The sequence below is a fragment of the Hyperoodon ampullatus genome (assembly GCF_949752795.1).
Source record: "Hyperoodon ampullatus genome assembly, chromosome: X".
In the NCBI taxonomy this organism is placed as follows: Eukaryota; Metazoa; Chordata; class Mammalia; order Artiodactyla; family Ziphiidae; genus Hyperoodon; species Hyperoodon ampullatus.
Genome location: NC_136913.1, coordinates 140255966 through 140279966, shown reverse-complemented (window position 1 = coordinate 140279966; position 24001 = coordinate 140255966).

Sequence of the window (24001 nt, the reverse complement as noted above, 5' to 3'; positions counted from 1 at the left end):
AAAAATAAACTTATCATAAGATATCACTTAGGAAGGTCCTGTAAACATGGCTACACATGAACTGAGTTAGGAAAGAGAACAGAGTCTCACATTGAGAAAACACTCTTATGCCTGCTTAAGCGGGAAGGAGAGGTGGGCTGATGCATAAAGCCAGAGTTTGATATTAGCACAGGTGCCATTCCATAAACCAAATACAGAATAGACAAAACCTACACCTTCCTCAGTGAACGGGACTCAACACACCTATTCCCCGCAGAGGAATATATCTGACTAGTAAGAATCTTAAAACCTATATATTGATATGTCTCCATAAGGGAATCAAGTGTGTCTAAACCGGCATAAACACGTCGGTGAAAATCAGCTCAAACCCATTATAAAAATGAATTTCAAAAACAAAACAACAACAACAAAAAAAAAAACAGCGAAATTCTTACACAATGCATTCAGGGGTTCTGATGAAACCTGAAATGACGCTATCTGCAAAGACAGCTAGATGAGACATAAGGCTGGACACTTGGGAATGAGAGGACTGGTGAGATTGAGTGAGAAAATGCAGACCCTTTAAAGCAGTATTGAATGCCACCCATTCCATGTGTCCCAACTCTCCAGGTAGAAGGGAATATAGCTACAGTTATAACATGTATGGGAAACCTAGAGAATGGACACCCTTTGATGGCGTAAGATTTGTAAAAGGCTCCTAATTTTTCCTCTCCTTGTGCTCCAGTTTGGCAATCCAACTGCTTTACTATCAATCTCCCACCTTGGAGAGTCAGCCCCTATAACCTCCTGCTTTGCACAGTTTGCAAATTGTGCAGAGGATGAAAGGGAAGAGGGAGAACCAATCAGAGAGTAGCTGGAGGCATTTGGACCGACATATGTCAGTCTAATTTCCCGTCTGGAAGAAGAATTAACCAAAGCGTCAGCCTGCACCCCCGGAGCATGTATATGTCGTGAAGCAAAATTGTGGATTTGCAGTCAGCTCACAAAAACGCGAGTTGAAAATTGGAGTTCGGGGCAGATCAATTCACAAACCTGCAGAGTTATAAAGGACAACTCACTTCCAAAAATCAGTTGAGGGAAGGCAACGAAGTGGACTTGAAAATGAGGCAGAATTGCACAAAACATATTTCACTAGGTAAATTGGAATCGCCTTTGAAGCACAGGAAAAGCGTAACAACTTCGACAATGATGCACTTGGCCCAAAAGAGCGTATGCATTTTCTGCTGAATATATTCAGGAGAAAACACATACGCTCTTTTTGGCCAATCAAGTAAGTGCACAATGCAAATCCGCACTACAAAGAATTTTCAATTCCCACCGGTCAAAAGGGACTTCCGAAAATCTGTAAAAACAAGAAAAGAAAGACAGAGATGACAAGGGCATGAAGCAATGTGATCCCAAGGGTCATGGAGGATTGTGATGACAAGGTCATGTAGTATTTTGCTGAAAAATGCATGGAGCATTGTGATGACAAGTCTCATGGAGCAATCTGATGAAAAGGGGCATGGAGAATTGTGATTACAGGTTTCATGGAGCACTGTGATGACAAGGGCATGGAGCATGGTGATGACAAGTCATGTAGCATTTTGCTGACAATTCCTTGGAGCATTCTGATGACATGCGTCATGGAGCTTTGTGATGACAAGCGCATGGAGCATTGTGATTACAGAGGTCTTGGAGCATTGTAATGAAAAGTGCATGGATCATTGTGAGGAAAAGGCATGCAACCCTGTCATGACAGGTTTCAAGGAGCATACTGAAGACCAGTGTCAGGGAGCATTGTGATGACAAGGGTATTGAACATTGTGTTGACAAAGGTCATGGAGCATTGTGATGAGAAGACAATGGATAATTGTGATGAGGAGCGTCATGGGGCATTGTGATGACAAGTGTTATGGAACACTGTGATCAGAAGGGTTTGGAGCATTGTGATGACAAAGGTCATGGAACATTTTGATTTCATTGTGATGACAATAGCATGAAGCATTATGATGATGTGCATGCTGCATTGTGATGACAGTGTTCATGGAGAATTGAGATGAAAAGTGGCATGGAGCTTTGTGATTACAGGGGTCTTGGAGCATTGTGATGACAAGGTACATGGAGCCTTGTGATGACAATGCTGTGGAATATTGTGATGGCAGGGGTCATGGAGCATTGTTATGACAGGGGTGAGGGAGTATTGTGATGACTAGTGATGGAACATTGTGATATCAGTGGTGAGAGAGCATTTAGATGAGAAGTGCATGGAGCATTGTGATGACAAGTTTTATGGAGTTTTGTGATGACAAGGCTGTGGAGCATTGTCATGACAAGTGCATGGCACATTGTGATGACATGTGTCTTGGAGCATTGTGCTGAGAAGCGCATGTAGGATTGTGATGACAAGGGTCATGGAGCATTGTGCTGACAAAGGCATGGAGCATTGTGATGACAAGTTTTACAGAGCATTGTCATGATGAGGGAATGGACCATTGTGATGACAAAGGTCATAAAGCATTGTGATGACTGGAGTCACGGAGCATTATGATGTGAGGGGTCATGGAGCATTGTGATTACAAGGGCATGGAGCATTGTGATGACAGGGGCATGGAGAATTGGTCTGACAAGTTTCATGGATTATTGGTATGAGGGTGGGCATGGCACATTGTGATGACAAGGGCATGGAACCTTTTTATGACAAGGTCATGAAGTACTCTGAAGACAGGTGTCAGGGAGCATTGTGATGACATATGTCATGGTGCTTTGTGATGACAATGGCGTGGAGCATTGTGATGCCAAGTGTCATGGAGGATTGTGATAACACATGTAATGGAGCATTGTGATGCCAAGTGTCATGGGGGATTGTGATGACAAACGTAATGGAGCACTGCATGACAATTGCTTGGAGAATTGTGATGCAAAGGGTCATGGAGCATTGTGAGGACCAGGGCAGGGATCATTGTGATAGAAAGACCGTGCAGCATTGTGATGAGAAGACCATGGATAATTGTGATGACGAGCGTCATGGAGCACTGTAATGACAAGAGGCATGGAGCATTGTGATTACAGGGGTCATGAAGCATTGTGATGACAGGGGTCATGGAGCATTGTGATGACATGGGCCATGGAGCATTCTGATGACAAGCTTGTGGAGTATTTTGATGACAATGGAGCATAGTGATGAAAGGTCATGGAGCATTGTGATGAAAAAGGTATGGAGCCTTTTCATGACAGGGTTCAAGGAGCATTCTGAAGACAAGTGTCAGGGAGCAGTGTGATGACAAGGGCATTGAGCATGTTGATGAGAAGGCCATGGAACATTCTGATGATATGGGTCATGGAGCTTTGTGATGACAAGGGCAAGGAGCATTGTGATTACTGGGGTTTGGAATATTGTGATGAAAAGTGCATGGATCATTGTGATGAAAAAGGCATGGAGCCTTGTCATGACAGGGTTTAAGAAGCATACTGACGACAAGTGGCAGGGAGCATTGAGATGACAAGTGTATTGAGCATTGTGATGACAAATATTATGGAGCATTGTGATGAGAAGACCATGGATAATTGTGATGAGGAGCATCATGGGGAATTGTGATGACAAGTGTTATGGAACATTGTGATCACAAGGGTTTGGAGCATTGTGATGACAGACGTTATGGAGCATTTTGATTTCATTGTGATGACAAGAGCATTAAGCATTATGATGATGGGCATGGTGCACTGGAATGACAGAGTTCATTGAGCATTGAGATGAAAAGGGGCATGGAGCATTGTGAATACAGCGGTCTTGGAGCACTGTGATGACAAGGGCATGGAGCATTGTGATGAGAAGGCCATGGAGCATTCTGATGACATAAGTCATTGAGCTTCGTGATGACAAGGGCATGGAGCATTGTGATTACAGGGGTCTTGGAGAATTGTGATGAGAAGGGTCATGGAGCCTTGAGATGATGAGGCCATGGAACATTGTGATAGCAGGGGTCATGGAGCATTGTTATGACACGGGTAATGGAGCCTTTTGATGACAAGGGCATGGAGCATTTGTGTGAAAAGTTTCATGGATTATTGTGATCAGTGTGGGCATGGAGCATTGTGATGTCAAGGGCAAGGAACACGGTGATACATGGATCATGGAGGATTGTAATGACAAGGGCATGGAGCACTGTTATGAGAAGAGCATCGAGCATTGTGATGAGAAGCCTCATGGAGCTTTGTGATGACAAGGGCATGGAGCAATGTGATGAGAGGGTTCATGGAGCATTGTGATGACAATGGCATGGAACATTGTGATGCCAAGGGTCATGGAGCACTGAGATGACAAGCGTCACGGAGCATTCAGATTACAGGTGTCATGGAGCATTGGGATGACAAGCGCATGGATCATTGTGATGACAAGTGTCTTGGAGCATTTTGATGACATGAGTCCCAGATCATTGTGTTGTCTTGGGTCAGGGAGTGCTGTGATGACAGTGGTCATGGAGCATTGTGATGACATGTGTAATGGAGCATTGTGATGGCCAGGGCATGGAGCATTGTGATGAGAAGTCCATGGAGCACTTTGATGACATGTGTCATGGAGCTTTGTGATGACAAGTGTATGGAGCATTGTGATTACAGTGGTCATGGAACATTGTGATGACAGGGGTGAGGGAGTATTGTGATGACTAGTGATGGAACATTGTGATATCAGGGGTGAGAGAGCATTTTCATGAGAAGTGCATGGAGCATTGTGATGACAAGTTTTATGGAGCAAAGCGATGAAAAGGATATAGAGTATTGTGATGAAATGTTCATGGCACATTGTGATGTCATGGGTCATGGAGCATTGTGCTGAGAAGCGCATGGAGCATTGTGATGACAAGGGACATGGAGCATTGTGATGTCCAGGTCATGGAGCATTGTGATGGCAAGCCCATGAAGCATATTGATGACGAGTGTCATCGAGCACTGTAATGACACGGGGCATGGAGAATTGTGATGACAAGGGTCAAGGAACATTCTGAAGACAAGCTTGTGGAGTATTGTGATGACAATGGCATGGAGCATTGTGATGAAATGGCATAGAGCCTTTTCATGACAGGGTTCGAGAAGCATACTGACGACAAGTGTCAGGGAGCATTGTGATGACAAGTGTATTGAGCATTGTGATGACAAAGGTCATGGAGCATTGTGATGACAAGGGCATGGAGTATTGTGATGACAGGCATCATGGAGCGTTGTGATGACAAGTGTTATGGAACAATGTGATCACAAGGGTTTGGAGCACTGTGATGACAGAGGTCATGAATCATTTTGATATCAAGGAGCATGGAGCATTGTGATGACAGGGGTCATGGAGCATTGTGATGAGAAGATCATGGAGCATTGAGCTGAAAATGTTCATGGAGTATTCTGATGAAAGGGGTAATGGGGCGTTGTGATGACAAGTGTTATGGAACATTGTGATCACAAGGGTTTGGAGCATTGTGATGACAGAGGTCATGGAGCATATTGATTTCATTGTGATGACAATAGCATGAAGCATTATGATGATGGACATGGTGCATTGTGATGACAGGGTTCATGGAGCATTGAAATGAAAAGGGACATGGAGCATTGTGATTACAGGGGTCTTGGAGCACTGTGATGACAAGGGCATGGAGCATTGTGAATGAGAAGGCCATGGAGCATTCTGATGACATGCGTCTTGGAGATTTTTGATGACAAGGGCTTGGAGAATTTGTCTGAAAATTTTCATGCATTACTGTGATGAGAGTGGGCATGGAGCATTGTGATGACAAGGACACGGAACACTGTGATACATGGGTCATGGAGGATTGTAATGACAAGGTCATGGAGCATTGTGATGAGAAGGGCATCGAGCATTGTGATGACAAGCGCCATGGAGCTTTGTGATGACAAGGGCATGGAGCAATGTGATGAGAGGCTTCATGAAGCATTGTGATGACAATGGCATGGAGCATTGTGATGCCAAGGGTCATGGAGCTTTGGGATTTCAAAGGTCATGGAGCATTTTGATGACAAGGGAGTGGTGCATTGTGATGATAACGGCATGTAGCATTGTGAAGATAGGGGTCATGGAACATTGTGATGACATGGGTGAGGGAGTATTGTGATGACTAGTGATGGAACATTGTGATATCAGTGGTGAGAGAGCATTTTCAGGAGAAGTGCATGGAGCATTGTGATGATAATGTTTATGGAGCATTGTGATGACAAGGATGTGGAGCATTGTGATGACAACCACATGGCGCATTTTGATCACATCGGTCATGGAGCATTGTGCTGACAAGCTCATGGAGCATTGTGATGACAAGTGTCATTGAACATTGTGCTGACAAAGGCATGGAGCACTGTGATGCCAACGGTCACAGAGCATTGTGATGAAAAGTTCATGGAGCATTTTGAGGACAAATGTCACAGAGACTTGTGATGATGAGGGCATGGACCACTGTGATAACAAGTCTTGAGGCATTGTGATGACTGGAGTCACGGAGCATTGTGATGACAGGTGTCATGGAGCATTGTGATGACAAGTGCATGGAGCATTGTGATGACAGTGGCATGGAGCATCGGTCTGAAAAATTTCATGCATTATTGTGATGACAGTGGGCATTGCACATTGTTATGACAAGGGCATGGAGCACTATGAAGAAAAGGTCATGGAGTATTGTGAAGTCAGGTGTCAGGGAGCATTGTGATGACCTATGTCATGGTGCATTTTGATGACAACGGAATGGAGCATTGTGATGACAAGGGCTTTTGAGAATTTTTTTTTTTTATTTTTTTTTATTTTATTTTATTTTTTTATTTTTTTATTTTTTTTTTTATTTTTTTTTATTTTTATTTTTTGCTTTATCACAAATTTAATCAGTTATATGTATACATATGTTCCCATATCCCCTCCCTTTTGCGTCTCCCTCCCACCCTCCCTATCCCACCCCTCCAGGCGGTCACAAAGCACCGAGCTGATCTCCCTGTGCTATGCGGCTGCTTCCCACTAGCTATCTACCTTACGTTTGGTAGTGTATATATGTCCATGCCGCTCTTTCACTTTGTCACAGCTTACCCTTCCCCCTCCCCATATCCTCAAGTCCATTCTCTAGTAGGTCTGTGTCTTTATTCCTGTCTTACCCCTATGTTCTTCATGACCTTTTTTTTTCTTAAATTCCATATATATGTGTCAGCATACAGTATTTGTCTTTCTCTTTCTGACTTACTTCACTCTGTATGACAGACTCTAGGTCCATCCACCTCATTACAAATAGTTCAATTTCATTTCTTTTTATGGCTGAGTAATATTCCATTGTATGTATGTGCCACATCTTCTTTACCCATTCATCCGATGATGGACACTTAGGTTGTTTCCATCTCCGGGCTATTGTAAATAGGGCTGCTATGAACATTTTGGTACATGTCTCTTTTTGAATTATGGTTTTCTCAGGGTATATGCCCAGTAGTGGGATTGCAGGGTCATATGGTAGTTCTATTTGTAGTTTTTTAAGGAACCTCCATACCGTTCTCCATAGTGGCTGTACCAATTCACATTCCCACCAGCAGTGCAAGAGTGTTCCCTTTTTTCCACACCCTCTCCAGCATTTATTGTTTCTAGATTTTTTGATGATGGCCATTCTGACTGGCGTGAGATGATATCTCATTGTAGTTTTGATTTGCATTTCTCTAATTAGTAAAGATGTTGAGCATCCTTTCATGTGTTTGTTGGCAGTCTGTATATCTTCTGTGGAGAAATGTCTATTTAGGTCTTCTGCCCATTTTTGGATTGGGTTGTTTGTTTTTTTGTTATTGAGCTGCATGAGCTGCTTATAAATTTTGGAGATTAATCCTTTGTCAGTTGCTTCATTTGCAAATATTTTCTCCCATTCTGAGGGTTGTCTTTTGGTCTTGTTTATGGTTTCCTTTGCTGTGCAAAAGCTTTTAAGTTTCATTAGGTCCCATGTGTTTATTTTTGTCTTTATTTCCATTTCCCTAGGAGGTGGGTCAAAAAGGATCTTGCTGTGATTTATGTCATAGAGTGTTCTGCCTATGTTTTCCTCTAAGAGTTTGATAGTGTCTGGCCTTACATTTAGGTCTTTAATCCATTTTGAGCTTATTTTTGTGTATGGTGTTAGGGAGTGATCGAATCTCATACTTTTACATGTCCCTGTCCAGTTTTCCCAACACCACTTATTGAAGAGACTGTCCTTTCTCCACTGTACATTCCTGCCTCCTTTATCAAAGATAAGGTGACCATATGTCCGTGGGTTTATCTCTGGGCTTTCTATCCTGTTCCATTGATCTATCTTTCTGTTTCTGTGCCAGTACCATACTGTCTTGATTACTGCAGCTTTGTAGTATAGTCTGAAGTCAGGGAGCCTGATTCCTCCAGCTCCATTTTTCGTTCTCAAGATTGCTTTGGCTATTCGGGGTCTTTTGTGTTTCCATACAAATTGTGAAATTTTTTGTTCTAGTTCTGTGAAAAATGCCAGTGGTATTTTGATAGGGATTGCATTGAATCTGTAGATTGCTTTGGGTAGTAGAGTCATTTTCACAATGTTGATTCTTCCAATCCAAGAACATGGTACATCTCTCCATCTATTTGTATCATCTTTAATTTCTTTCATCAGTGTCTTATAATTTTCTGCATACAGGTCTTTTGTCTCCTTAGGTAGGTTTATTCCTAGATATTTTATTCTTTTTGTTGCAATGGTAAATGGGAGTGTTTCCTTGATTTCACTTTCAGATTTTTCATCATTAGTATATAGGAATGCCAGAGATTTCTGTGCATTAATTTTGTATCCTGCAACTTTACCAAATTCATTGATGAGCTCTAGTAGTTTTCTGGTAGCATCTTTAGGATTCTCTATGTATAGTATCATGTCATCTGCAAACAGTGACAGCTTTACTTCTTCTTTTCCAATTTGGATTCCTTTTATTTGCTTTTCTTCTTTGATTGCTGTGGCTAAAACTTCCAAAACTATGTTGAATAAGAGTGGTGAGAGTGGGCAACCTTGTCTTGTTCCTGATCTTAGTGGAAATGGTTTCAGTTTTTCACCATTGAGGACGATGCTGGCTGTGGGTTTGTCATATATGGCCTTTATTATGTTGAGGAAAGTTCCCTCTATGCCTACTTTCTGCAGGGTTTTTATCATGAATGGGTGTTGAATTTTGTCGAAAGCTTTCTCTGCATCTATTGAGATGATCATATGGTTTTTCTCCTTCAATTTGTTAATATGGTGTATCACGTTGATTGATTTGCGTATATTGAAGAATCCTTGCATTCCTGGGATAAACCCCACTTGATCATGGTGTATGATCCTTTTAATGTGCTGTTGGATTCTGTTTGCTAGTATTTTGTTGAGGATTTTTGCATCTATGTTCATCAGTGATATTGGCCTGTAGTTTTCTTTCTTTGTGACATCCTTGTCTGGTTTTGGTATCAAGGTGATGGTGGCCTCGTAGAATGAGTTTGGGAGTGTTCCTCCCTCTGCTATATTTTGGAAGAGTTTGAGAAGGATAGGCGTTAGCTCTTCTCTAAATGCTTGATAGAATTCGCCTGTGAAGCCATCTGGTCCTGGGCTTTTGTTTGTTGGAAGATTTTTTATCACAGTTTCAATTTCCGTGCTTGTGATTGGTCTGTTCATATGTTCTATTTCTTCCTGATTCAGTCTTGGCAGGTTGTGCATTTCTAAGAATTTGTCCATTTCTTCCAGGTTGTCCATTTTATTGGCATAGAGTTGCTTATAGTAATCTCTCATGATCTTTTGTATTTCTCCAGTGTCAGTTGTTACTTCTCCTTTTTCATTTCTAATTCTATTGATTTGAGTCTTCTCCCTTTGTTTCTTGATGAGTCTGGCTAATGGTTTATCAATTTTGTTTATCTTCTCAAAGAACCAGCTTTTAGTTTTATTGATCTTTGCTATTGTTTCCTTCATTTCTTTTTCATTTATTTCTGATCTGATTTTTATGATTTCTTTCCTTCTGCTAACTTTGGGATGTTTTTGTTCTTCTTTCTCTAATTGCTTTAGGTGCAAGGTTAGGTTGTTTAGTCGAGATATTTCCTGTTTCTTAAGGTGGGATTGTATTGCTATAAACTTCCCTCTTAGAACTGCTTTTGCTGCATCCCATAGGTTTTGGGTCGTCGTGTCTCCATTGTCATTTGTTTCTAGGTATTTTTTTATTTCCTCTTTGATTTCTTCAGTGATCACTTCGTTATTAAGTAATGTATTGTTTAGCCTCCATGTGTTTGTATTTTTTATAGCTCTTTTCCTGTAATTGATATCTAGTCTCATAGCATTGTGGTCGGAAAAGATACTTGATACAATTTCAATTTTCTTAAATTTACCAAGGCTTGATTTGTGACCCAAGATATGATCTATCCTGGAGAATGTTCCATGAGCACTTGAGAAAAATGTGTATTCTGTTGTTTTTGGATGGAATGTCCTATAAATATCAATTAAGTCCATCTTGTTTAATGTATCATTTAAAGCTTGTGTTTCCTTATTTATTTTCATTTTGGATGATCTGTCCATTGGTGAAAGTGGGGTGTTAAAGTCCCCTACTATGATTGTGTTACTGTCGATTTCCCCTTTTATGGCTGTTAGTGTTTGCCTTATGTATTGAGGTGCTCCTATGTTGGGTGCATAAATATTTACAATTGTTATATCTTCTTCTTGGATCGATCCCTTGATCATTATGTAGTGTCCTTCTTTGTCTCTTCTAGTAGTCTTTATTTTAAAGTCTATTTTGTCTGATATGAGAATTGCTACTCCAGCTTTCTTTTGGTTTCCATTTGCATGGAATATCTTTTTCCATCCCCTTACTTTCAGTCTGTATGTGTCTCTAGGTCTGAAGTGGGTCTCTTGTAGACAGCATATATATGGGTCTTGTTTTTGTATCCATTCAGCCAATCTGTGTCTTTTGGTGGGAGCGTTTAGTCCATTTACATTTAAGGTAATTATCGATATGTATGTTCCTATTCCCATTTTCTTAATTGTTTTGGGTTCGTTATTGTAGGTCTTTTCCTTCTGTTGTGTTTCTTGCCTAGAGAAGTTCCTTTAGCATTTGTTGTAAAGCTGGTTTGGTGGTGCTGAACTCTCTCAGCTTTTGCTTGTCTGTAAACGTTTTAATTTCTCCATCAAATCTGAATGAGATCCTTGCTGGGTAGAGTAATCTTGGTTGCAGGTTTCTCTCCTTCATCACTTTAATTATGTCCTGCCACTCCCTTCTGGCTTGTAGAGTTTCTGCTGAGAGATCAGCTGTTATCCTGATGGGGATTCCCTTGTGTGTTATTTGTTGTTTTTGCCTTGCTGCTTTTAATATGATTTCTTTGTGTTTAATTTTTGACAGTTTGATTAATATGTGTCTTGGCGTATTTCTCCTTGGATTTATTCTGTATGGGACTCTCTGTGCTTCTTGGACTTGATTAACTATTTCCTTTCCCATATTAGGGAAGTTTTCAACTATAATCTCTTCAAATATTTTCTCAGTCCCTTTCTTTTTCTCTTCTTCTTCTGGAACCCCTATAATTCGAATGTTGGTGCGTTTAATGTTGTCCCAGAGGTCTCTGATATTGTCCTCTGTTCTTTTCATTCTTTTCTCTTTATTTTGCTCTGCATTAGTTATTTCCACTATTTTATCTTCCACCTCACTTATCCGTTCTTCTGCCTCAGTTATTCTGCTATTGATCCCATCTAGAGTATTTTTCATTTCATTTATTGTGTTTTTAATCGATGCTTGATTCATCTTTAGTTCTACTAGGTCCTTGTTAACTGTTTCTTGCATTTTGTCTATTCTATTTCCAAGATTTTGGATCATCTTTACTATCATTATTCTGAATTCTTTTTCAGATAGACTGCCTATTACCTCTTCATTTGTTAGGTCTGGTGGGTTTTTATCTTGCTCCTTCTCCTGCTGTGTGTTTTTCTGTCTTCTCATTTTGCTTATGTTACTGTGTTTGGGGTCTCCTTTTTGCCGGCTGCAGGTTCGTAGTTCCTGTTGTTTTTGGTGTCTGTCCCCAGTGGCTAAGGTTGGTTTAGTGGGTTTGTAGGTTTCCTGGTCGAGGGGACTAGTGCCTGTGTTCTGGTGGATGAGGCTGGATCTTGTCTTTCTGGTGGGCAGGTCCACGTCTGGTGGTGTGTTTTGGGGTGTCTGCAGACTTTTTATGATTTTAGGCCACCTCTCTGCTAATGGGTGGCGTTGTGTTCCTGTCTTGCTAGGTGTTTGGCATAGGGTGTCCAGCACTGTAGCTTGCTGGTCGTTGAGTGAAGCTGGGTGCTGGTGTTGAGATGGAGATCTCTGGAAGATTTTCGCCGTTTGATATTATGTGGAGCTGGGAGGTCTCTTGTGGACCAGTGTCCTGAAGTTGGCTCTCCCACCTCAGAGGCACAGTACTGACTCCTGGCTCCTCAATTTGGGATGATTTGTTGTCTATTCATGTATTCCACAGATGCAGGGTACATCAAGTTGATTGTGGAGCTTTAATCCGCTGCTTCTGAGGCTGCTGGGAGAGGTTTCCCTTTCTCTTCTTTGTTCTCACAGCTCCCGGGTCTCAGCTTTGGATTTGGCCCCGCCTCTGCGTGTAGGTCGCCGGAGGGCGTCTGTTCTTCGCTCAGACAGGAAAGGGTTAAAGGAGCAGCCTCTTCGGGAACTCTGGCTCACTCAGGCCGGGCGGGAGGGAGGGGCACGGAGTGCGGGGCGAGCCTTTTGGGAGGTCTGGGGTCTTCTGCCAGCGTTCAGTAGGTGTTCTGTAGGAGTTGTTCCACGTGTAGCTGTATTTCTGGTGTATCCGTGAGGAGGAAGGTGATCTCCGCGTCTTACTCTTCCGCCATCTTCGCTTTTGAGAATTTTAATGACAATGTCGTGAAGCACTGTGATGAAAAGCACATGGAGCTTGCTATGACAGGGGTCATGGAGCATTGCGATGACAAGTGCATGGAGAATGTGATTACAAGAGCATGTAACATTGTGATTTGAAGTGTCATGGAGCATTGTGATGGCAAGACAGTGGAGCATTGTGATGAGAAGACCATGGATAACTGTGATGACGAGTGTCATGGAGAACTGTAATGACAAGGGGCCTGGAGCATTGTGATGACAGGTTTCATGGAGCATTGTGATGACAGGGGTCATGGAGAATTGTGATGACAAGGGTCATGGAGCATTCTGATGACAAGCTTGTGGAGTATTGTGATGACAATGGCATGGAGCATTGTGATGAAAAGGGCATGGAGCATTGTGATGAAAAAGGCATTGAGCCTTTTCATGACAGGGTGCAAGAAGCATTCTGACGACAAGTGTCAGGGAGCATTGTGATGACAAGTGTATTGAGCATTGTGATGACAAAGGTCATGGAGCATTGTGATGACAAGGGCATGGAATATTGTGATGACAGGCACCATAGAGCGATGTGATGACAAGTATTATGGAACAATGTGATCACAAGGGTATGGAGCACTGTGATGACAGAGGTCATGGATCATTTTGATATCCAGGAGCATGGAGCATTGTGATGACAGGGGTCATGGAGCATTGTGTTGAGAAGATCATGGAGCATTGAGCTGAAAATGTTCATGGAGGATTCTGATGAAAGGGGTCATGGAGCATTGTGATGACAAGGTCCTGGAGCACTCTGATGAGAAGACCATGGAGCCTTGTGATGAGAAGTCTCATGGAGCATTCTGATGAAAATGGGCATGGAGCATTGTGGTTAAAGGTGTCTTGGAGCATTGTGATTACAAGGGCATGGAGCATTGTGAGAGATGTCCAAGGAGCATTCTGATGACATGCATCATGGTGATTTGTGATGACCAGGGCAAGGAGCATTGTGATTACAGGGGACTTGGAGGATTCTGATGAAATGGGCATGGATCATTGTGATGAAAAAGGCATGGAGCCTTGTCATGACAGTGTTCGAGGAGCATACTGATGGCAAGAGTCAGGGAGCATTGTGATGACAAGTGTATTGTGCATTGTGATGACAAATGTTATGGAGCATTGTGATGAGAAGACCATGGATAATTGTGATGACGAGTGTCATGGGGCGTTGTGATGAGAAGTGTTATGGAACATTGTGATCACAGTGGTTTGGAGCATTGTGATGACAGAGGTCATGGATTATTTTGATTTCATTGTGATGACAATAGCATCAAGCATTAAGATGATGGGCATGGTGCATTGTGAAGACAGGGGCATGGAGAATTGAAATGAAAAGGGACATGGAGCATTGTGATTACAGTTGTCTTGGAGCATTGTGATGACAAGGGCATGGAGCATTGTGAATGAGAAGGCCATGGAGCATTCTGATGACATGCATCATGGAGCTTTTTGATGACAAGGGCTTGGAGCATTTGTCTGAAAATTTTCATGGATTATTGTGATGAGAGTGGGCATGGAGCATTGTGATGACAAGGACACGGAACAATGTGATACCTGGGTCATGGAGGATTGTAATGACAAGGTCATGGAGCATTGTGATGAGAAGGGCATCGAGCATTGTGATGACAAGCGTCATGGAGCTTTGTGATGACAAGGGCATGGAGCAATGTGATGAGAGGCTTCATGAAGCATTGTTATGACAATGACATGGAGCATTGTGATGCCAAGGGTCATGGAGCTTTGTGATGACAAAGGTCAAGGAGCATTTTGATGACAAGGGAGTGGTGCATTGTGATGATAATGGCATGTAGCATTGTGATGATAGGGGTCATGGAACATTGTGATGACATGGGTGAGGGAGTATTGTGATGACTAGTGATGGAACATTGTGATATCAGTGGTGAGAGAGCATTTTCATGAGAAGTGCATGGAGCATTGTGATGACAATGTTTATGGAGCATTGTGATGACAAGGATGTGGAGCATTGTGATGACAACCGCATGGCGCATTGTGATCACATCGGTCATGGAGCACTGTGCTGACAAGCTCATGGAGCACTGTGATGACAAGTGTAATGGAACATTGTGCTGACAAAGGCATGGAGCATTGTGATGCCAAGTTCATGGAGCATTGTGGTGACAAAGGTCACAGAGACTTGTGATGATGAGGGCATGGACCATTGTGATGACAAAGTCTTGAGGCATTGTGATGACTGGAGTCACGGAGCATTGTGATGACAGGTGTCATGGAGCATTGTGATGACAAGTGCATGGAGCATTGTGATGACAGGGGCATGGAACATCGGTCTGAAAAATTTCATGGATTATTGTGATGACAGTGGACATTGCACATTGTGATGACAAGATCATGGAGCACTGTGAAGAAAAGGTCATGGAGTATTGTGAAGTCAGGTGTCAGGGAGCATTGTGATGACCTATGTCATGGTACATTGTGATGACAACTGCATTGAGCATTGTGATGACAAGTGTCATGGAGGATTGTGATGACAAAGGTAATGGAGCATTGTGATGACAATGGTCATGGAGCATTGTGATGAAAAGGGCATGGAGCATTGTGATGACAAGGGCTTTTGAGAATTTTGATGACAAGTTCGTGAAGCACTGTGATGAAAAGCACATGGAGCTTGCTATGACAGGGGTCTTGGAGCATTGCGATGACAAGTGCATGGAGAATGTCATTACAAGAGCATGTAACATTGTGATTTGAAGTGTCATGGAGCATTGTGATGGCAAGACGGTGGAACATTGTGATGAGAAGACCATGGATAATTGTGATGACGAGCGTCATGGAGAACTGTAATGACAAGGGGCCTGGAGCATTGTGATGACAGGTGTCATGAAGCATTGTGATGTCAGGGATCATGGAGAATTGTGATGACAAGTGTCATGGAGCATTCTGATGACAAGCTTGTGGAGTACTGTGATGACAATGGCATGGAGCATTGTGATGAAAAGGGCATGGAGCATTGTGATGAAAAATGCGTAGAGCCTTTTCATGACAGGTTGCGAGAAGCATACTGACGACAAGTGTCAGGGAGCATTGTGATGACAAGTGTATTGAGCATTGTGATTACAAAGGTCATGGAGCATTGTGATGACAAGGGCATGGATTATTGTGATGACAGGCATCATGGAGCGTTGTGATGACAAGTGTTATGGAACAATGTGATCACAAGGGTTTGGAGCACTGTGATGACAGAGGTCATGAATCATTTTGATATCAAGGAGAATGGAGCATTGTGATGACAGGGGTCATGGAGCATTGTGATGAAAAGATCATGGAGCATTGAGCTGAAAATGTTCATGGAGGATTCTGATGAAAGTGGTCATGGAGCATTGTGATGACAAAGTCCTGGAGCACTCTGTTGAGAAGACCATGGAGCCTTGTGATGAGAAGTCTCATGGAGCATTCTGATGAGAAGGGGCATGGAGCATTGTGATTACAGGGGTCTTGGAGCATTGTGATTACAAGGGCATGGAGCATTGTGAGAGATGTCCAAGGAGCATTCTGATGGCATGCCTCATGGAGCTTTGTAAAGACCATGGCATGGAACATTGTGATTACAGGTGTCTTGGAGCATTGTGATGAAAAGGGAATGGATCATTGTGATGAAAAAGGCATGGAGCCTTGTCATGACAGGGTCCAAGGAGCATACTAACGACAAGTGTCAGGGAGCATTGTGATGACAATTGTATTGAGCATTGTGATGACAAAGGTCATGGAACATTGTGATGAGAAGTTCATGGATAATTGTGATGACGTTCCTCATGGGGCGTTGTGATGACAAGTGTTATGGAGCATTGTGATCACATGGGTTTGGAGCATTGTGATGACAGGGGTCATGGAGCATTTTGATTTCATTGTGATGACAACAGCATGAAGCATTATGATGCTGGGCATGGTTCGTTGTGATGACAGGGTTCATGGAACATTGAGATGAAAAGGTGTATGGAGCTTTGTGATTACTCGGGTCATGGAACATTGTGATGACAAGGCCATGGAACATTGTGATGACAGGGGTGAGGGAGTATTGTGATGACTAGTGATGGAAAATTGTAATATCAGTGGTGAGAGAGCATTTTGATTCGAAGTGCATGGAGCTTTGTGATGATAATGTTTATGGAGTATTGTGATGACAAGTTTGGGGAGCATTGTGATGACAAGTGCATGGCGCACTGTGATGACATGGATCATGGAGCATTGTGCTGACAAGCGCATGGAGCATTGTGATGACAAGGGTCATGGAGCATTGTGCTGACAAAAGCATGCAGCATTGTGATGACAAGGCTCAGAGAGCATTGGGATGAAAAGTTCATGGAGCATTTTGTTGACAAAGTTCACAGAACCTTGTGATGACGAGGGCATGGACCATTGTGATGACAAAGTTCATGAAGCATTGTGATGACTGGAGTCACAGAGAATTGTGATGACAAGGGAATGGAGCATTGTGATCATGGGCAAGGAGCATTGGTGTGACAATTTTCATGGATTATTGTGATGACAGTCGGCAGGGCGCATTGTGATGACAAGAGCATGGAGCATTGTGATGACAAGGTCATGGAGTATTGTGAAGACAGGTGTCAGGGTGCATTGTGATGGCATATGTCATGTTCCATTGTGATGACAATGGCATGGAGAATTGTGATGCCAATTGTCATGGAGCATTGTGAAGACAAAGGTAATGGAGCATTGTGATGACAAGGGCTTGGAGCATTGTGATGACAATGGTCATGGAGTATTGTGATGAAAAGGGCTATTGAGAATTTTGATGACAAGTTCGTGAAGCACTGTGATGAAAAGCAAACGGAGCTTGCTATGACAGGGGTCATGGAGCATTGCGATGACAAGTGCATGGAGAATGTGATTACAAGAGCATGTAACATTGTGATTTGAAGTGTCATGGAGCATTGTGATGGCAAGACGGTGGAGCATTGTGATGAGAAGACCATGGATAACTGTGATGACGAGCGTCATGGAGAACTGTAATGACAAGGGGCATGGAGCATTGTGATGACAGGGGTCATGGAGCATTGTGATGACAAGTGTCATGGAGCATTCTCATGACAAGCTTGTGGAGTATTGTGATGACAATGGCATGGAGCATTGTGATGAGAAGACCATGGAGCCTTGTGATGAGAATTCTCATGGAGCATTCTGAGGAAAAGGGGCATGGAGCATTGTGATTACAGGGGTCTTGGTGCATTGCGATTACACGGGCATGGAACATTGTTCGAGATGTCCAAGGAGCATTCTGATGACATGCCTCATGGAGCTTTGTGATGACCAGTGCAAGGAGCATAATTATTACATGGGTTTTGGAGCATTGTGATGAAAAGGGCATGGATCATTGTGATGAAAAAGGCATGGAGCCTTGTCATGACAGTGTTCAAGGAGCATACTGATGGCAAGTGTCAGGGAGCATTGTGATGACAAGTGTATTGAGCATTGTGATGACAAATGTTATGGAGCATTGTGATGAGAAGACCATGGATAATTGTGATGACGAGCGTCATGGGGCGTTGTGATGACAAGTGTTATGGAACATTGTGATAACAAGGGTTTGGAGCATTGTGATGACAGAGGTCATGGAGCATTTTGATTTCATTGTGAAGAAAACAGCATGAAGCATTATGATGATGCGCCTGGTGCATTGTGATGACAGGGTTCATGGAGCATTGAGATGAAAAGTGGCATGGATCATTGTGATTACGGGTGTCTTGGAGCATTGTGATGACAAGGGCATGGAGCATTGTGAATGAGAAGGCCATGGAGCATTCTGATGACATGCGTCATGGAGCTTTGTGATGACAAGGGCATGGAGCATTTGTCTGAAAATTTTCATGGATTATTGTGATGAGACTGGGCCTGGAGCATTGTGATGACAAGGACACGGAACACTGTGATACATGGGTCATGGAGGATTGTAATGACAAGGTCATGGAGCATTGTGATGAGAAGGGCATCGAACATAGTGATGACAAGTGTCATTGAGCTTTGTGATGACAAGGGCATGGAGCAATGTGATGAGAGGCTTCATGAAGCATTGTGATGACAATGGCATGGAGCATTGTGATGCCAAGTGTCATGGAGCTTTGTGATGACAAAGGTCATGGAGCATTTTGATGACAAGGGAGTGGTGCATTGTGATGATAACGGCATGTAGCATTGTGAAGATAGGGGTCATGGAACATTGTGATGACAGTGGTGAGGGAGTATTGTGATGACTAGTGATGGAACATTGTGATATCAGTGGTGAGAGAGCATTTTCATGAGAAGTGCATGGAGCATTGTGATGACAATGTTTATGGAGCATTGTGATGACAAGGATGTGGAGCATTGTGATGACAACCGCATGGCACATTGTGATCACATCGGTCATGGAGCATTGTGCTGACAAGCTCATAGAGCGTTGTGATGACATGTGTCATGGAGCATTGTGATGACAAGTGCATGGAGCATTGTGATGTCAGGGGCATGGAGCATCGGTCTGAAAAATTTAATGGATTATTGTGATGACAGTGGGCATTGCACATTGTGAATGCAAGGGCATGGAGCACTGTGAAGAAAAGGTCATGGAGTACTGTGAAGCCAGGTGTCAGGGAGCATTGTGATGACCTATGTCATGGTGCATTGTGATGACAATGGCATGGAGCATTGTGATGACAAGTGTCATGGAGGATTGTCATGACAAAGGTAATGGAGCATTGTGATGAAAAGCGCTTGGATCATTGTGATGAGAAATGTCATGGAGCATTGTAATGACAAGGGCATGGAGCATTGTGATGACCAAGGCCACTGAGAATTTTGATGCCAACGTCGTGAAACATTGTGATGACAAGCACATGGAACTTGCTATGACAGGTGTCATGGAGCATTGTGATGAAAAGTGCATGGATAATTGTGATGACATTAGCATGTAACTTTGTGATGAGAAATGTCTTGGAGCATTGTGATGACAAGGACGTGGAGAATTGTGATGACAAGGGACATGGAGCACTGTAATGACCAGGGCATTGAGCATTGTGATTTCAAGACCGTGGAGCATTGTGATGAGAAGGTCATAGATAATTGGGATGACGAGCGTCATGGAGCACTGTAATGAGAAGGGAAATGGAGCATTTTGATGGCAGGTATCATGGATCATTGTGATGACAGGGGTCATGGAGCATTTTGATGACAAGCTTGTGGAGTATTCTGATGACACTGGCATGGAGCACTGTGATGAAAACGGCATGGAGCATTGTGATGAAAAAGGCATGGAACCTTTTCATGACAGGTTTCAAGGAGCATTCTGACGACAAGTGTCAGGGAGCATTGTGATGACAAGTGTCTTGAGCATTTTGTTGACAAATTTCATGCAGCATTGTGATGACAGGCATCATGGAGCGTTGTGATGACAAGTGTTATGGAACATTGTGCTCACAAGGGTTTGGAGCATTGTGATGACAGAGGTCATGGATCATTTTCATTTCAAGGAGCATGGAGCATTGTGATGACAAGGGCATGAAGCAATGTGAACCCAAGGTTCACCGAGGATTTTGATGACAATTGGAATGGAGTATTGTGATGTCAAGTGCATGGAGCATTGTGATGAGAGTGTCATGAAGCATTTTGCTGACAAAGGCATGGAGCATTTTGATGACAAGTATCATGGAGCACTGTGAAGACAAGCGTCACGGAGCATTGTGATTACAGGGGTCATGGAGCATTGGGATGGCAAGGGCATGGATCATCGTGATGACAAGGGTCATGGAGCATTTTGATGACAAGAGTCCCGGATCATTGTGTTGTCAGGGGTCATGGAGCATTGTGATGACAGTGGTAATGGAGCATTGTGATGACAGGTTCATGGAGCATTGTGATGAGAAGGTCATAGAGCATTGGGCTAAAAATATTCATGGAGTATTGTGAAGGCGGGGGTCATGGAACATTGTGATGACAAGGGAATGGAGCATTGTGATGACAAGGTACTGAAGCATTGTGATAAGAAAACATTGGAGCCTTCTGTTGACGAGTCTCATGGAGCATTCTGAAGAAAAGGGGCATGGAGAATTGTGATTACATGGGTCTTGGAACATTGTGAAGAAAAGGGCATGGATCATTGTGATGAAAAAGTCATGGAGCCTTGTCATGACTGGGTTCAAGGAGCATAATGATGACAAGTGTCAGGGAGCATTGTGATGACAAGTGTATTGAACATTGTGATGACAAAGGTCATGGAGCATTGTGATGAGAAGACCATGGATAATTGTGATGTAGAGCGTCATGGGGCATTGTGATGATATGTTTTATGGAACACTGTGATCACAAGGGTTTGGAACATTGTGATGACAGAGGTCATGGAGCATTTTGATTTCATTGTAATGAAAATAGCATGAAACATTATGATGAAGTGCATGGTTCATTGTGATGACAGGGTTCATGGAGCACGGAGATGAAAAGGGGCATGGAGCATTGTGATTACAGTGGTCTTGGAGCATTGTGATGAGACGTTCATGGAGCATTGGGCTAAAAATGTTCATGGAGAATTGTGATTACAGGGGTCATGGAGCACTGTGATCACAAGGGTCATGGAGCATTGTGATGACAAGCGTCACGGAATATTCTGATTAAAGGTGTCATGGAGCATTTGGATGACAAGGGCATGGATCATTGTGATGACAAGTATCATGGAGATTTTTGCTGACAAGAGTCCCGGATCATTGTGTTGTGAGGGGTCATGGAGCACGGGGATGACAGTGGACATGGAGCATTGTGATGACAGGGGTCATGGTGCATGGTGATGAGAAGGTCATGGATCACTGGGCTGAAAATGTTCATGGAGTATTGTGATGACAGGGGTCATGGAGCATTGTGATGACAAGGGAATGGAGCATTGTGATGACAAGGTCCTGGAGCATTGTGCTGAGAAGACCATGGAGTCTTGTGATGACAATTCTCATGGAGCATTCTGATGAAAAGCGGCATGGAGCATTGTAATTAATGGGGTCTTGGAACATTGAGATGACAAGGGCATGGAGCATGGTGATGAGAAGGCCATGGAGCTTTCTGATGACATGCGTCATGGAGCTTTGTGAAGACAAGCACATGGAGCATTGTGATTACCGGGGTCTTGGAGCATTGTGATGAAAAGGGCATAGATCATTGTGATGAAAAATGCATGGAGCCTTGTCATGACAGGGTTCAAGGAGCATACTGAGGACAAGTGTCAGGGAGAATTGAGAGGACAAGTGTATTGAGCATTGTGATGACAAAGGTCATGGAGCATTGTGATGAGAAGACCATGGATAACTGTGATGACGAGCGTAATGGGGCGTTGTGATGCCAAGTGTTATGGAACATTGTGATCACAAGGGTTTGGGGCATTTTGGTGTCAGAGGTCATGGAGAATGTTGATTTCATTGTGATGACAATAGCATGAAGCATTATGATGATGGGCATGGTGCATTGTGATGACAGGGTTCATTCAGCATTGAGATGAAAAGTAGCATGGAACATTGTGATGACAAATGTCATGAAGCATTGTGATGACTGGAGTCACGGAGCATTGTGATGACAGGGTTCATGGAGCATTGTGATGACAAGGGGATGGAGAATTGGGATGAAAGGGGCATGGAGCATTGGTTTGACATGTTTCATGGATTATTGTGGTGAGAGAGGGCATGACACATTGGTCTGACACGTTTCATGGATTATTGTGATGACAGAGGGCATGGCACATTGTGATAACTAGCACATGGAGCATTGTGATGACAAGGTCATTGATTATTGTGAAGAAAGGTGTCAGGGAGCATTGTGGTGACATATGTCACGGTGCATTGTGATGGCAATGGCACTGAGCATTGTGATGCCAACTGTCATGGAGAAATGTAATGACAAATGTAATGGAGCATTGTGATGACAAGGGCTGGGAGCATTGTGATGACAAAGGTAATGGAGCATTATGATGACAAGGGAATGGATCATTGTGATGACAAGGGTCATGGAACATTTTGATGACAAAAGTCCCTGATCATTGTGTTGTCAGGTTTCATGGAGCATTGTGATGACATGGGTCATGGAGCATTGTGATTACAAGGGTCTTGGAGCATTCTGATGACAAACTTGTGGAGTATTATGATGACAATGGCATGGAGCATTGTGAGAAAAAGGGCATGGAGCATTTTGATGAAAAAGGCATGGAGCCTTTTCAAGACAGGTTTCAAGGAGCATTCTGAGGAAAATTGTCAGGGAGCATTGTGATGACAAGTGTATTGAGCATTGTGATGACAAAGTTCATGGAGCATTGTGATGACAAGGGCATGGATTATTGTGATGACAGGCATCATGGAGTGTTGAGAAGACAAGTGTTATGGAGCGTTGTGATGACAAGTGTTATGTGATCACAAGTGTTTGGAGCATTGTGATGAGAGAGGTCATGGATCATTTTTATTTCAAGAATCATGGAGCATTGTGATGACAAGGGCATGAAGCAGTGTGATCCCAAAGTTCATGGAGGATTGTGATGACACAGGTAATGGAGAATTGTGAGGACAAGTGAATGGAGCATTGTGATGACAAGGTCATGTATCATTTTGCTGACAAAGGCATGGAGCACCGTGATGACAAGTTTCATGGAGCTATGTGACAACAAGCGTCAAGGACCATTGTGATTACAGGGGTCATGGAGCATGGGGATGACAAGCGTATGGAATATTCTGATGACAAGTGGCATGGATCATGTTGATAGCTGTGGTCATGTAGCATTGTGATGACATGGGTCATGGAGCATTGGGCTGAAAATATTCACGGAGTACTGTGATGACAGGGGTCATGGAGCAATGTGATGAGAACGGAATGGAGCAATGCGATGAGAAGGTCCTGGAGCATTGTGATGAGAGGGCCATGGTGCCTTGTGATGACAAGTGTCATGGAGCATTGTGCTGACAAAGGCATGGAGCATTGTGATGAAAAGGGACACAGAGCATTGTGAAGAAAAGTTCATGGAGCATTGTGGTGACAAAGATCACAGAGCCTCGTGTGAAGAGTGCATGGATCATTGGTCTGACAATTTTCATGGATTATTGTGATCACAGTGTGCATGGACCATTATGATGACTAGGGCATGGAGCATTGTGGTGACAAA